General features: G+C 34.4%; 1 long non-coding RNA gene across 1 annotated transcript in view; it reads left to right on the top strand.

The window, feature by feature from the left end:
- LOC117283446 overlaps positions 1–8,688 on the top strand; it is an 81,284-nt gene extending 72,596 nt beyond the window's left edge. Inside the window, exon 3 of the long non-coding RNA XR_004514442.1 lies at positions 8,606–8,688. This is a non-coding gene — a long non-coding RNA (uncharacterized LOC117283446). The remainder of the gene's footprint in view (positions 1–8,605) is intronic.
- The last annotated feature ends 7,187 nt before the right edge of the window (positions 8,689–15,875 follow it).

Here is a 15,875-nt window from a genome sequence, read left to right as displayed (position 1 = left end):
AAACAAACTCTGCAACACACTGTCACTAAACTGTAATGCTCAGAAAGTCAGGTGTGTGAATACATTTTTTTCAATATTTTCAATTTATCTCATCAGGATGTAACATAGCCCCTTCATTAAATCACAAAGCATCTATCTGCATAACTACACTCATTAGTGATTTTTAACAATTTCTTATATCTTTCCATACTCTTCTAAAAAAAGAGAATACATAAATTCACAACAGATACTTTTTAATGTCTTATACAGAATCTTTTCTTCTTTCTTTTTTTTCTTTTCTTTTTTCTTTTTTTTTTTTTTTTTTTTTTTTTTTTTTGATACTGGGAATTGACATAGGGACCTTGTGCTTGAGTAGCAGGCAGCAGAACCACTGAGCTAAATCCCCAGCCCTAGAATCTTTTCTTCTTAAGGAGCTGTCAATTTAGAAAATTTCAATGACTGAACTATGCTCATTGCAAAACCAAGAATACACTTATTTGTACCACTAGATGGAAAATATATGTCTCATGTAGCCATTATATTTTATTTTTAAATTTTTACTCATATATTGTGCAGTACGCAATGATTATATTCATTATAGAAAATTAGTAATGTCCATATCACATTAAAATTCTTTCTTCCATTCATTAGTCTTTTATTTGATGCCAGCATCAAATTCATGTATTTATGTTATAAGTTCCAATAAAGCAATTATCATGCAAATAGATTAACAACCAGGCTAAGAAGCAAAACAACAAAAAACACACAGAAGACAATTATACTAAATCAAGGTACACTTTTAGATATGTTGTCCAGGATGAATTAAAATAATTTCTTCTCTTTCTATTTTCCTACTATCTGTCTTTTATTTCACACTTCATTTCTCAAGTTTTTCATGTAAGAGTAACTAGGTGATACTTAAGCTTTTGTGTTAGTCCCTGGCAACACAAGTTTTGAGGTATCATATGCAAGATATGTGCATTGTTCTTAAGGTGAAGAGAATTGTTATAACCATCAGACTTAGGAAATACAAATATACTAGGAGTATTGGACAATTTAATAGACAAAGACATTATAAAATGATGGATAATAAAGTAGATGAAATAAAACAAAAGACTAACAATATAATGTGGCAGTAATGAATGTGGTAAATCCATAGAATATGAGTTCTTTCACCCTAGAAATACTCTTTAGGACTGAGCGGAACTATAAAATAATTCAAATGGTGAGCTAAGGCAATAACCACCAAGATATAAGCAAGCAGTATTTAAAAAAATAAAAATAAAGGGAAAGAGTTCCAGCGCTAGCTAGTTTTTCTTCATGAGCAATAGATGTTTCAAAATTTAACACTAAAGCAAGAGAAGATCAGGTATTCAATTGAAAGGTGAAATCCGAGCACAATGACAGTTGCTAATTATGACAGCTAACTATTCCCTACAGGCCAGAAATGGTTCAATCGATTCCAGACTTTTATTCAATAACAAAACAGGTGAGCTAAGTGGTATGCATGGAGGAGTCTCTATCACAGTGACAACTGTCATGGCATGATGACATCTATTCATTAACATTCTTTAAGGAGACATATACGTAGAAGGGGGCAACGTGACTTTTTAATTCCAAATACGCAGTTTGTTTAGTGGAAATTCATCTAAGAATGCCAGAGTACTATGGACTAAAAAACATGAGATTAGAAGTAAGCCTTTGATATATTCAGAGACAGAAGAACCTCCCATGTTTCCTGTTTCTTTCCTTCTTCTTTGAACCAGAGGCTATAATTATGGCAATGTACTTAGTGACTCTGATTTTAATCTGGAAATATGCTAAAACTCCTCTAATACCGTTTAAAACATATTCTTTTTAGGAAAAACATGACACTTTTTAAAGCTGAATTAAATATATGACCATGTATCTTACGTTCTATCATTTTTGGGAAGGATTTTTTAAACATAATAAATGTAAGCAGGCTTAGAATTATGAGGGAAAATATGTACTGTGGCCACAGAATGACAATGACATGGGAAGAAAATAATCACTGCTCTTCCTCAAACTTTTATTCCAGAAAATATCTGATCAGGAGATAAAAATTCTAAGATGAAGTAAATACAAATAGTTAGACAATAAGCAAACACAACTGTTCGGTATCAAAGTTGCTCAACTTTTAAAATTTTACTTATTCTAATTGGTTTATTCAACAGATGATTTTTTTTAAATATTCATATTTTCATGATGAAATAAACCTGATTCAGTGACTTTGACTTTCCTTGAAAAAAAACAGTGTTTTTTTTTTTTTAATGCTCTGGTAACTATGCAGTGGAAAAGGTACCTGTTTAGGAAACTTCACCCTGGCAGCGACTACCTGAAGAAGGATTTGTGACATCTGCTCATAACATTTTTGGTATCAGTCGTCTTTCAGGACACATGTCAGCGGAAGGGGGTAATATGATTTCGTGATTCCAAGTATGCAATTTGTGTGGTGGAAATTCATCTCAGGATGAAATTATACCCTTCAAACTTTAGTTCTCAGTAGTTAATTCTACTGAAAAGAAAAACAACGAAACTGAGTGAAAATTAGTGTATTTACTAAAAATTAAAGAAAGAAGAGAAGGCATTTTCAAACTGTTTCACTAAAATAAATCCTAGATTCTAAATAAATTCAAATCATAGATTTAGTTGATATTTAAAGAAAAAAAAACCCACATTCCTTTGTATTTATTTACTCATTTGTTCACTCATTGAAGAATTAGTGAATGCCCATTCTGTACAGAGCATTTTTCTGGAGTCTGTGAGGGTTATTACCATACTAAGATAGAATCTTTGTTAGACTTAATCATTGTATCCAATACCTCAAATTAGAAAATATTGTACCTGAATTTTTGAATTTATGCAAAAAACAGAGTTCCTAGACTAGCTTGTAAGAGATCAAATCCAAACATTTTTCTTTAATAGAATTGGGCAGAAAGAATATGAATATACAATACTCTCTCCTCATAGGGAATTTCCCTAAGTTACTAGTACACCCTTCCAATAAATTAAGAATTTCATCTCTCTCTCTCTTTTTTTTGGTACCAAGGATTGAAGTTCGGTCCTTCTGTTTGAGAGGCAGGATGCGGCACCACTGAGCTAAATCCCTAGCCCTTCATCCAGTTTTTTAAGAAACAAAATAAAGTGAGACAAGGCGAAATGAGATGGGGATTATTTAGAGGGTTAATAAATATTGGAGTGAGGCACATTTAGACTAAAGCCAGTAGTCTGGGATCTGTGGGTGAAATTAAGTAGAAGACTCAAAATGTATAATGGCTCTAAGAATTTTGTAAAAGCCACCATGATCCCATAACTAAACTGACAGTTAAAACTATAAAAATTCAGGAAGAAAACATAAGGCAAAAACTTTAGGATATTGAACCTGGCGATGATTTCTTAGATATGACAGCAGAAACCAAGGCAACAACAACAAAAAAAAATAGGCCAATTGTACTTCGTCAGTATGAAATCTTTTGTGCACTTCACCATAGAAAAAGGCAACCCATAGAATGAAAGAAAACATTTGCAACTCATATTATCTGAGATTTTAAAATCAACAATATTCAAATGACTCTAAAAACAAACAAAAAATAATTTCACTTGAAAATGAGAAAAGAATATGAAAAGACATCTCACCAAAGAATATATACAAATACTTAATAAGCACATAAAAATGCTTAACATCACTAGTTATTAGAGAAATTCAAATTAAAAACACAATGAGATACCACTTCAATCCAGTGGAATGGCTGTTATCAAAAATAGAAAAATACAAGTTGGTGAATGTGAAATTGGAACTCTTGCATTGCCAGTGGGAACATAATATACAACAGCTTCTGTAGATAATGGCATGGTGGTTCCTCAAAAAAATTAAACCTAGAATTATCATATGATTCCAGATCTCACCTCTAGTTATATACCCAAGACTACTTAGAGCAGGTACTCACACAGGTGCTCGTATGCCAGTGTGTATAGCAGCCTGATTCACACTACCCTAATGGAAGAAACAATCCAAGTGACCATCAAGGGATGAATGAACGATATGTGATGTACACCCAACACAGCATTGTAAGTCCTTAAAAGGGAACAAAATTCTGAGACATGTGATGGCACGGATGAGCCTTGAAAACATTTCACTTGGTTAAATAAGCCAGATGTAAAGAGAAAATGCTGCATTGTTATATGAGATATGTAGAAGAGTAAAATTCATAGAGGTAGTTATGGTGGGTACCAGATGCTAAGGAGAGGGATGGGCAGGGAGCTGTAGTTTGAGTTATACAGACATAGTTTAGAATGATGAAAAATTTCTGAAGATGGATAATTGTTATGGCTGTATTTAAAGTTGGTTGAAGTGGTAAATGTCATTTATGTTTCATCACACAATATATTTTTAAAAAATGAACATGTATTTCTCAAAATTTGTTAGGAAAATAGTCCTTGTGATACCAAAATTATGGCAGTTAGCAGTTGGTCAAACCCAGGAAGATACAGGAATATTTCCCTCATATTTTGCTGAACAACAATCTTTTGTAGCTTTGTAGAACACTATACCGATAATCAAAATATGTAAAATATTACCCTGATCTCACCATTTTTTTAGTTTCCAGAATACAAACAATTAAACAAGAAACTCTCAGTGTTTATCTATAGCACATTATCTCTTTCTTTAACCCAAAAAATAATAAGGATTTTCAATAATTCAATGTATTATAGAAGAAAAGGAATATAAAATAATAGTACGGCAATCATCAAAAATGATAAAATATTATTTTGTGCGTGAAGTAGAGAGTTCTTGAACACTTACTGTGATTTGGTTTTCATGTGTGAAAAGGAATCCAATCGAAATAAACCCTATTCATGCCTTCCCCGAGCTTGTCATTCAAGTCGCATCGGTTTATTATACAGAGTTGTACCCTGGGTCAGTCCTTTACTGCTTTCAAACCGCATTGCTGCCACACTAGGTTTATTGCTTCTTGGTAAACACATCATATATGCCTTAGGGCTTTTGCAATTACTGCTTTTCTCCATTGTGATAATTTTCCAGGTACTTAGCGAGGTCACTCTGCACCACACCGTTTTAATATCTCTGCTCAGATATGGCTTTTCAAAGCATTGTCCAAACATTCTCATCAAGTAAGATCTCCTTCTTTCTCTTCTCTTTGTCCTGTCTTGTTTTTCTTTATAGTATTTCTTATAATACATGATGAGTGTAAAAATTTTAATCATCTCTTTTTCCTCATTTTTCAATTAGTACAGGTTTGTAGCACATAATAGTTACATTCCATGTCTTATTTCTTGTTTTATTCCCCTCCTACATATGTTGGTCCCCTTCCCCTTTGCAAAAGATCTATCCCTATTTCCTAGTATCTACCTTTTATTTGCTCTTTATATTTTGGGTTTCTCATATAAGAGAAACCATGTGATATTTAAGCTTGTGTGCCTGATTTATTTCACTTAACATTATGATCTCAAGGTGCATCTACTTTACAATTAATGACTCCCTGTATCCTTCTTTATGGCAAAGTAGTATTCCATGGTATATAAATAACACATTTTCTTTATACATGCATCTGTTAATGGGCACACAGGCTTTAGCCTCAAGGATGGGTGGAGAGGGGAGGAAAGGGAAAAGAGATAAAAAAGGAATTAAATGCTTTATGTAGTTAGGTACGCATAACAGCTTCCCACAGGAATGTAAACATTATGTAATATATATATATATATATGCACTAAAAAACTAAAATTTAAAAATCATAAAAAAATTAGCCTCAAACATCCATGTTTTATATATTGCTATGTCTACAAAACCTGTAACAGCAATGCTTAAGTGGCTTCTCAATACATAGCCTGAAGGAAAGAAGAGAGGGAATATAAGAAGAGGGAAGGGAGAAAGGAATGCTCTTGCATTCTAGGAAACATAAATGAAAAGAACCCTAATGCTGAGCCTTCCGAGAGCTGCCTGGAGAAGACAGCATCCCTTCGCCGCTGCCCTTGGGATATCTGCCAGGGCTTCCCTCCCCACAAACCTCAGTGGCACCATTAGCAACCTGGATGCCAACGCCTGACCTGCACATCTTTGGAGGCCAACCAGACGGGGTTAATGATGGAGTACCAGGCCAAGACAAATCGGTGGAAATTAGCTCTTTTTTCCTTATGTAGCAGTCCACCTTTTCAGCAAATCCTGAAGAGACGGCCTTCACTTTACAAGCAGATTTGGGTTTTGGCCTTTTTTATTGCATCAACTGGAGTACACACTGAAGTATTTTGATTCTTGTGCAAAGAAACTTAAATACTGTCATCCAGAATTGGTGGACCTAAACTGGCTGAAAAGAAGTGCTAAGATGTACCAATGAAAAAAATCTGAGCAAAGTAACCAAGACATTAATTTATTCCATTGCATTCTAAAATAGTATATTTCAGTGAAAATGATGAATTTTTAAAATAAAATTCGGCTCATAGTTGTAAATATTCATAATGTATTTAAATCTATGTATTAACAAAATCTGCATAAAACTCCCAAAGAGGGATTCTATTAAGAACAAGGTATGATTTCTGTCTTTAAAACAGACTCATTGTAGCCTAATTGATATATTTAAAAACCCTACATATTTAATGTGTATACATCTGATTATGAGTGTGCATCCACACAAAATACTCTCATCATCTTCAAAAATGTTCTTATTTTCTTTTGCTGTTTTTTTTAAAGAAATTGGTCCTAATATTTAACATTGGACCAACACTGTCAATCCTTTTTTAAGTGCATCACACCATCTTGTTAACTATAGGCACTACCATGTACAGCAGACATCTAAAATGTAATCATTTTGCATAACTAACTTTACACTTAATGAAAATGTTTCTCCCTCCTCTTCCTCCCCTCACACTCTGACAACTAGTATTTTCTTTTCTGATTCTATTAAATTTTGCCCTTTTAAACTTGTTAATCAATTAGAATTCTGCAGTGTTTATCCTTCTGCAACTGCCTTGAGTTAGCATGTCTTTTAGGTTCATCCACACTGACACAAAAGGTATCATCCCTTCATGTTCTATTGTATGTGTATATCACATTTTCTTTATCCACTCACCTCTGGAATAATTTTGTGTTTTCATGGAGGTATAAATATCTTTCTGAGATTTTGATCTTATTTACTTTGCATATATACCTAGGAGTAGGACTGCTAAGATAGTATGGAAAGTCTATTTTTTATTTGCTTAATTTGCATGTGGGGTGCTGGGTACTGGGATCAAACCCAGAGCCTAGTGCCTGTAATGCAAGACATGTACCACTAAGCTGCCTTTTCAGCCTTCTGCTTTTAACTTTTTGAGTAGTCTGCATGTTTTTTTCAATAAGATACACACCATTTTATATCCTAACCAACAATGCACAAGAATTTCAATTTCTCCACATCCTCACTTACACACACAAGCACATGCACGCTCACACACACACACACACACACACACACACACACACATTAGCCTTATAGTAACTATCCTACCAGGTATAAGGTGATACCTCATCTGATTTTGATAGGATTTAACAGTCAATTGAGATAACTACTAACTCACAATCACAGATATATCTATCATAGACTCCAGGAGGCCCATTTCCTATGCATTTTTTAATCTCACTTGAAGTACAGTATCTAATTAAATAGGAAATGTTAAGAAATTATTTACAACCAAAGGATCATAAGGATGATATAAAATAAATTTTTTTCCAAAGATAGTCATAGACCCTTAAAGGTAAACTTCTTGAACTACTAATGTTTAACAAATACTATAACTAACATATATAACTGACTCTGGGAAAAAGTCTTTTGACTCATGTTACATGTGTATCAATTTGTGATACTATACATTTTATATTCTTAATTTCTATGACAAAATACTACACATGAGCACTGTCCTCTTGTCTTCGTTCTGCAGAAAGTTAATTGGCTTCCTCTACTTCTCCTTTTCCTAATACCCAAGATCTCAAATACGTGATTTCATTCCTTTCTTTTTTCCACTTCAGAATGAACTTCACCCTACACATTTTATTTTCATATCCTTTAGTAACTTCACTTCTTTCCCTTCATCTTGTGCCTACCTTGGGTAAGTTATTTTTCTGATCTGAGCTCTTTCCTATTAAAATGAAGAAAACACTCTTCTGTGGTCAAAGTAAAGTCAGAGTAATACAATAGCATCCCTAGAGGAGGGCAAAGTCACTCAGTTTCTCAAGCAACCTCAAAAATATTTCAAATATATCACTATACGTGTTATGTCTTCAAAGTTCTACCTGCAACTGGTTTAACATAAATGTGCCACATATGAATCAGTATATAAGGTGAATATTTAAACAATCATCGTTCTTTTAAAGTTCTCTAACACTGTTGTTCCATGATTCACTATATTTAATCGCAAATATATATTATTTTAGCTCCATTATAGGTTATAAAGATTTTGTAGACTACTTGGTAATATAACCACTAAGTATGTAAGTTTAGGATAAGTACAAGTGTATTACTGGGACTGTACATAAAATATATATATGTTATATATAATCAGATATATGTATCGAATAATATTTGTGTGCATATGTAACATATTTTCTTCCCACTAGAAGAGATCTGCAGCTGAACATAGTGGCACACACCTGTAAACCCAGCACTTGGGAGGCTGAGGCGGAAGGATAGCCAAGAGTCTGAGGCCAACTTGGGCTGCATACTGAGTTCAAGACCAGCCTGACCTACATAGCAAGACTTTGTCTCAACAAACAAACAGACAGACAGACAGACAGACACATAAATAAATAAAATGAAATAAAGGAAATTTGCACATTGTTTGAGTTTAGTTATCACTATGGGACTTTGGACAGTTTAAATAATGCTTGCACTGTAGGGTTCTCTATGAAGTGGGTGGTTGTGATTTAAAGGGAGCTTTTGAAAATTCCTTCATGTCCTACTTGACATGCATAAAACTATAGTATGTGAGGCTACTGAGTTAATATTACCAAGGTGTAAATCTTGCCATCTATATTTTGCCTTATGGCAAGGTCTGAGCTGCTTATTCATTTTTTATCTTTATAATATTACCCGGGACCATCTCTTGCAAAACATGGTCTATTGTTCTCTGCAAATGAGGAGGAATCGTGGATTTCTGAAGAAAATAACAAATAAATCTGTTAAACTATTACAGTACCCTTCTTTGATTATTTACTTTACAAAATTCTGACTTTATTAATGTATAACCAATAAAATAAGGAAGGTTAATATATGTTTTGGGAAATAATTCTCTCCTTGTTCAGAAAATGTATTTGCTTGTTTAAAACTCCAAAGCTATACTCCCGATGAGTGGATTACCGCAGTAATAGAGATGAGAAATCTCTGGCATACGTTTGAAAAACTTTCCCCTACAGGAATAGACAATAGCTGGGGATGGTGGTGCGTGCCTGAAACCCCAGCCCTGTAGGGGGCGAGAGGCAGAAGGCTGGAGGATTGCAAGTTACAGCCCAGGCCAAACAATATAAGCTTAATATAATCAAAATACATTTCAATTATATTTTGAATATAAATGGTAGGATATATAAAGTTTTCTTTGTTACTTTGATTTTTCTATGTAGCATTGTTTTCAGCAACCAGTTATCATGTGTGACACATTGAAAGCAACCCTTAGAAGTTGATATTACCAATTTTCCAGACAGTATAAAAGCATTTGAGAAATTAATATTTGACTAAGGGCACATGTCGAACAACAGATCTAGAAAAAAAAAACTTACATGTCTACATTAATTTAAACACAAATTTATTTCTCTGTATCTTCACAACTTTATAAAAATAGTTTTTAAAAAAATCCAGAAGTGGGCCGGGGATTTAGGTCAGTAGTTCTGTTTCCTGCCTCACAAGTTTAAGGTTCTGAGTTCAAATCCTAGTACCAAAAAAAAAAAAAAATCCAGAAGTATATAGTAGGGATGTAATATGAACTTCAACATTTGAAAGGTATTTCATTGCACAGCCATTTTATAAATGGTCACCCCTGAAAGCCTGTCAGGTTATCTGCTGGTTTTTTAACAACTGGTACTTGCTCGTTCCCTGAATTACCAAAACCCCAGTTTGAATACCGTGGCAAGGACAGGTATTATATTAAGAAGGAAATAAACTCATCACTTCAACTTTGTAATATTTTCTGCCCTGAAAAGGTTATTTATAAAATGTGGTCCCTTTCTGTTTATCTGAAGGAAAGTTAATTCTGTACTTTCATGTAGAACAAGTGGATGCCTATTTTACTGACAAAGTAGTCTATTATCCTCTTCAAAATACATAAAGCACTGCCCATTGGAATGGAAAGAATAGTCATTTTGTGGAGTTTAATGCATAAAATTTTGTATTTTATTATCAAACCACATAAGAGAAAATCACAGTGGATATTTAGTTGTTTTTTTTTTTAATTTGCCACAGTGAAAGTCACATTGCTATTAGCTCCCATCAAAATATACCCCTTCGGTTTGAATACATTTATGTCAACTTTAAGGCCACTTTCTGAAGCAGTCCTCTTCCGTAAATGTTGAACCAATTAATAATGATTAACTTTCATGGTCATTTTGACTTTGAAGAAGTCATGGTGTCAGATCTGGTGAATATGGTGGAGGAGGATACACTGTAATGTTTTTATTTAACAGAAATTGCCATAAATATTTGATTAATGTGGAGTGATCTAAAACTATAATCTTTAATTTTTTAAAATGTTAAAATAATAAAAGACACATTTCCATTAATCTCCTTCAAAATAATCCCACTTTGAACACACATCCCATTGTTCTTGGCAATATATCTTTTACTGTAACAAGTTTTTAAAACTTAAATAGTCACCATATATGTCAGTCACCCTATGTATAACATGCACTTTCCCTGTGTTCTTTATGTGCATGAAATCAGATATCTATCTTTATTTCTTTTTGAATTTCTAAAATATTGACTTGGAAAGATCATATATTTTAATATGAGTAACTACTGATATCACTCTTCATCTTTCAAAACCACCAGCCACCTTTTGGAATCTAGTTCCACATGTACTATATACAAAATTTCATTGAAAATCTCTATGGAAATTTGTTGCACTTATATTTTGGTGCATCAGTATAATCTTGCTAATGGTTTATAGAAGAACAGTTTTTCAATTTTCATACTAATAATTTGATCTGAAAGTAGAGTGTTATTGGCCTATATATCAAATGCTAATAAGATGAGAGAAAAAAGAATAAAGCTATTTGTTGCAGGGTAGGATGTTATGCTAATGACAATGTAAATGTAACAATGCCCTTTAAATCTCCAAATGAATAATTATAGGCAGAATTAGAGTTTTATTGCATTTTGATAAATGATTCAGAAAGCTTTTAAAAAATCTAGGGACTTTTAAAGAAATTTATGATAAATAATAGTCTCTCAAACACTTGACACAACAAAAGGGAATCATGAAACAAATAACAATAAAATTACAATTAAAGTGATTATATGTTTTAACAATAACATATGACATTTTGGGGTCCTTGTTATCAGTTGAAAAATCCAAAGGTGTTCCATATCCCATAGTATAGAAGCAATAACAGTACATTTTCTTCTTACAGTGAATTTTATTAAAAGGAAAAGGAAAGGACTATTTTCTCAGCAATGCTAAAAAGGTAAAGAAAATTTAATTGTAAATACAATGTCCATGGAAGCTTATGTTTACTGGCATTTTTGAAGGCATTCCCCCTTCCCTCCCCACTTTATCATGGTCTGGCATTTTTCCTTACCACCTATAAGGGATACAATTGTTCAAACTTCATTCCACTTTCAGCTGCCAAGAACTGATGGCTTTCCCTATTGCCTAAAACCATCTCCTTCCAGCAATGCAGACAAGACTGCATAAGTAAAACTTTCAATGAAGAAATTTCATTTAGTAGGATGGCAGGCCACCAAAATCATTGTCTCACTTTCCACAAAAGAATGCTGCTCACATTCTCTGAGTTCCTTTCCATACATCTTTACATAAAAAATTACTTTCATAAAATCTTATAAAATCTATTTCATTATTATAACTTTACCATTTCACGTGGCTAACTCTACAAAGAAAGATGTCACATTGCTGTTGTGTAACATAAATTTGCTAATTTGTGATAGAACTTTCAATTAGTATACAAACATAATGCAATATTTCACAACATCCACCATGTGCCATTTTAATTAAAAAATCTAACAAAATCCCTCATGGCAATTCATGAAAGAATTTAGTTCTTCAAGATGTAAGAGGACTGCCAAATTTTTAACCAACAAAACTACAATACCAACAAAAAAAATGTGGTTGACCATTTATAAAATTTTTTAAAAATCATGAATCAAAGAATACCCTCCTAATTAAAAGCTAAATTTTAAACCAAATACTGAAAACAAAACTACTTATTTGTTTAATATATTTAATTACAGTCTTGAAAAACAAAGGGGTGAGGAGGTTTATTGCCACAAAGGTGTGTTTGTAGTAACAATATTTATATAAATATTATCGATGAATATAATATATATACGTATATATTTTTATTACATTGTCACTAACCAGCATAAATTTTGAAGGCCTCAGTGCTATCCCAGGAATAGTGAAGCGTGTTCATAACCCAGATTTCCCCCTGAGCCTTGCGTAGTGAGGGCTTTGTGTTTGTGTCATTTGTCCCTTGTACCTAGAGTAAACACCCAATTCAGGTGCACACTCAGCCTATGGTGTCAACTTCATTTGAACAAGTTTCCATCAGTTGGGCTCACTCTAGTAACCATATTTGTTGGGAAATAAAATTTAAATTTGGTGGTTATTGAGTGATCCTCAAATCCTTGGTAAAAGATACAGATTTAAGCCTAATGAAGTCATCATTGTTAACTAGTAGTCGCTCTTACTAAAATTACGTAAGTTTATGCACTCCAACTTTCTCTTAAAATATATTTTAATCCAGTGGTAGTCACTACCTTCCTAAGAATACAATATAATTCACTTATATTTGAGACATTGTTGCTTGCTGACACTTCTGAAAAATGGGAACACATCTCAGGATATATTAATTTTGCCTCTTCAACATCAGAGCACAGGGTTGTAATCATATAGAATGTTCAGGAAATTAAAAAGTTGAATAACAAAATACATAACTTTCCATGGTTGATGAGTACTATGGTGAAATGACTCATATTTTTGTATATTTTTATATAGAAACCTACAAATCTCCTACTTCATGTCAGATACTACTCTAGGAAGCTGGGTTAACAACAGAGACATACGGGATCCTTTGCAGCATTTGATATGCTAAGCTGCAAAAGACAGAGATGTTATAATAAGCGCTGTGAAGGAAACCAGAAAGCTACCAAGATCAAGACTCAAAGGAGACAACCACTCTGGCCAGGTGATAAAGAATGATTTCTCAGGTAGAGAATTTGAGCTGAGCTGTAGTTTGAGCTGGAGGGCAACAGGCCAGCATTGGGGACAGCACAGAGGTGACACTGCTTCCTGTGTTCTGGGTAGTATGAGATCAATGTGTCAGGAATGCTCAATGAGGGGAGGATGGGTTCTGCTGAGGTTAGAGAGGAAAGAGCAAGTGTTCAGAGAGTGAACTGTATGCTACAGGAAGGAATCTGCTGTTAGTGTTAACCAATCTTTGTGTTTCTGTGTTTACTCATTTTTTAATGCACTCATGGCCCAAGCAATGCTTTTAAGGGACAGTTGATAATATTACCTTGTATGGAGAATGAATTACTGGGAAATGAACCATGGAAGTAGCCAGACTAATGTGATGATTGTAGTAGGACTCCGGGTAATTATGATGATGACATAAATTCATTTGGTGGCAGTGTAGATACAGGAAAGAAGATGGAAGAGATGTAACTAAGATGTTTGATAGAATAGAGATGTATTTGGAAGAGAAGATGTGACCTATATACAGGCTAAAGACCTATACACAGGCTAGATAAGGATGAAATGTGACCATGTAGAGGAGAGAGTATCAAAGGTATCTTCGTCATTTGGTGGGTGGTGGAGCCGTTTATTCAGATTATGAAGACTGTGAGTCAGTTAAGGGAAAATTGTTAATTATTACCATTAGGATATCTAGGATGATCCCATTATGTTAATAAAGTTAGCTCCTTAATAAATCCTGACTAATGTGTCTTAGAAAAGTACCCTGGCATGTCACAGCCATTTGCATTTCTAAAGGGAATAGAATTTAGGTAAATGTAAGTTTTTATAAACTGTACAAATGCAAAACTCTTTTTTCCTTGCCACAGAGAAAGTGGGTTAGAGATATTAAATAAGGTGAATAGAACCTCACTGGTTCTTCCTCTAAATTTCTTTTCCTTTGCTGCCAAAATTCACCTTGGCAACAGGTAGCAAAAACACAGAAGCATTTCCACAGAATGGTTCCCATGATTACCCTTGGGCCTAGAGGGCTAAGAAGGCACAGGGATGTTGCTGGCAGAGAGCCAGACCTGACTCAGCTTTCTTCTGTGGAAGTACAGGTGACCTGTGAGCACAGCTCTGTACTGCCGGAGCAGTGTGTTCTGTGACCACATCACTGTCTACTTCTAAAAGGAAACCTCCTTCCAAACACCTACAAAATGTAAAAGAGTAAAGAAACAGTATCTTAAGCTAAATTACTGTCAGTTACCTAAGTAGGTGGCATATCTTCCATCACACAAATGCTATGCTTTGTGTAGCACTTTGTTTTGAATGAGCTACTCGAACGACCTAAATTCTAAATCTCGAGATCAGATAAAACTGGCATTCCAATAATAATTTTTAGAAGATGGTAAAACAAAATAATAAAACTAGATTTAAAGTTACAAAAATAAAAACGGAGATTTTTTTTAAAAAAACCTTTTTTCTGTCCTTGGGAAAAACGAATTAGAAAAGAATATTTCCAGTGTTTCTGAAAAAAAAATTGTACTTCCCAAAACTGTCTTCACCTTCAGTAACTAAAAATCTATTATTTTGAAAAATTTATGCTGATTTGGTCTTTATCCTATAGAAATCAGCTTTTTAAAAATTCGCCTTAGCTTCTTGCTCATGAAAATTGCTCTTATGTTCAGAGGAGATGTCCTTCATCACAAATGCTAAAACTTTTTTGTAAACCCTAACATTACGTGTTAAATTGATGACTATTATCACAAAAACTGGCAATCAGGTTATTAATTTGATAATCTTTTTTATCTTTTGTCTTTAAATAAGGAAAGAAAATCCTTTTTTTCTGAAAATTCATGAAAGTTTCAGTTGAAACGGATAAAAAATTAAAACAGTTCTGAGTCTTATCTACATTTTTGCTATAAGATGCTTATCTTCTTGAAGAAGACAGATTGCGTTGAGAAAGAGACCAAACGGTCTGGCCCATTCCTGGCGTCTTAAACGCCGCGGCGAGCATCATCTCCCACAGGTAGGAAAGACCAGCTACGTCCATGCTCTCCTGCGTAGACTGGGACACTGCACGCGCATTTTGCTGATAAAGACTTGAGCTGACCCTGGTACTGAATCCATCTAGCAGCTTTGCGAGAGTAAACCGAGAAAAAGACATGTAAACCACTGGGTCTGGCTACCTTTCCTGTTTATATCCAGAACCTGGTGGCAAACCACAGAGCCCAAACCAGCATGGCAGCAGCTCAGCTTTTGAGGCAGCTGCCTGTCCAGCTTCTCTTCCCCCAACTGCGGAAATCACCCGGGACGAGCTTCCTCCCTGTTCTTCCCAGGTGGCGCAATAAGGGAAGACCGAACCGAGGCGCTGAAAGAGGACACAGGTGGGTGTGGCATCTGAAGCGGGGACGCGGGCGAGGTTCGCAGCTCCCCTTCCCGCCACACCCGAGGGAAGGAACGCACTCACCTGCGACCTTCCCCGC

This window comes from Fukomys damarensis, unplaced genomic scaffold (assembly GCF_012274545.1).
Source record: "Fukomys damarensis isolate Sample0158 unplaced genomic scaffold, DMR_v1.0_HiC HiC_scaffold_26, whole genome shotgun sequence".
In the NCBI taxonomy this organism is placed as follows: Eukaryota; Metazoa; Chordata; class Mammalia; order Rodentia; family Bathyergidae; genus Fukomys; species Fukomys damarensis.
The sequence above is the reverse complement of the archived record's forward strand: the minus strand, read 5'-3'. Positions and strand labels throughout refer to the sequence as shown.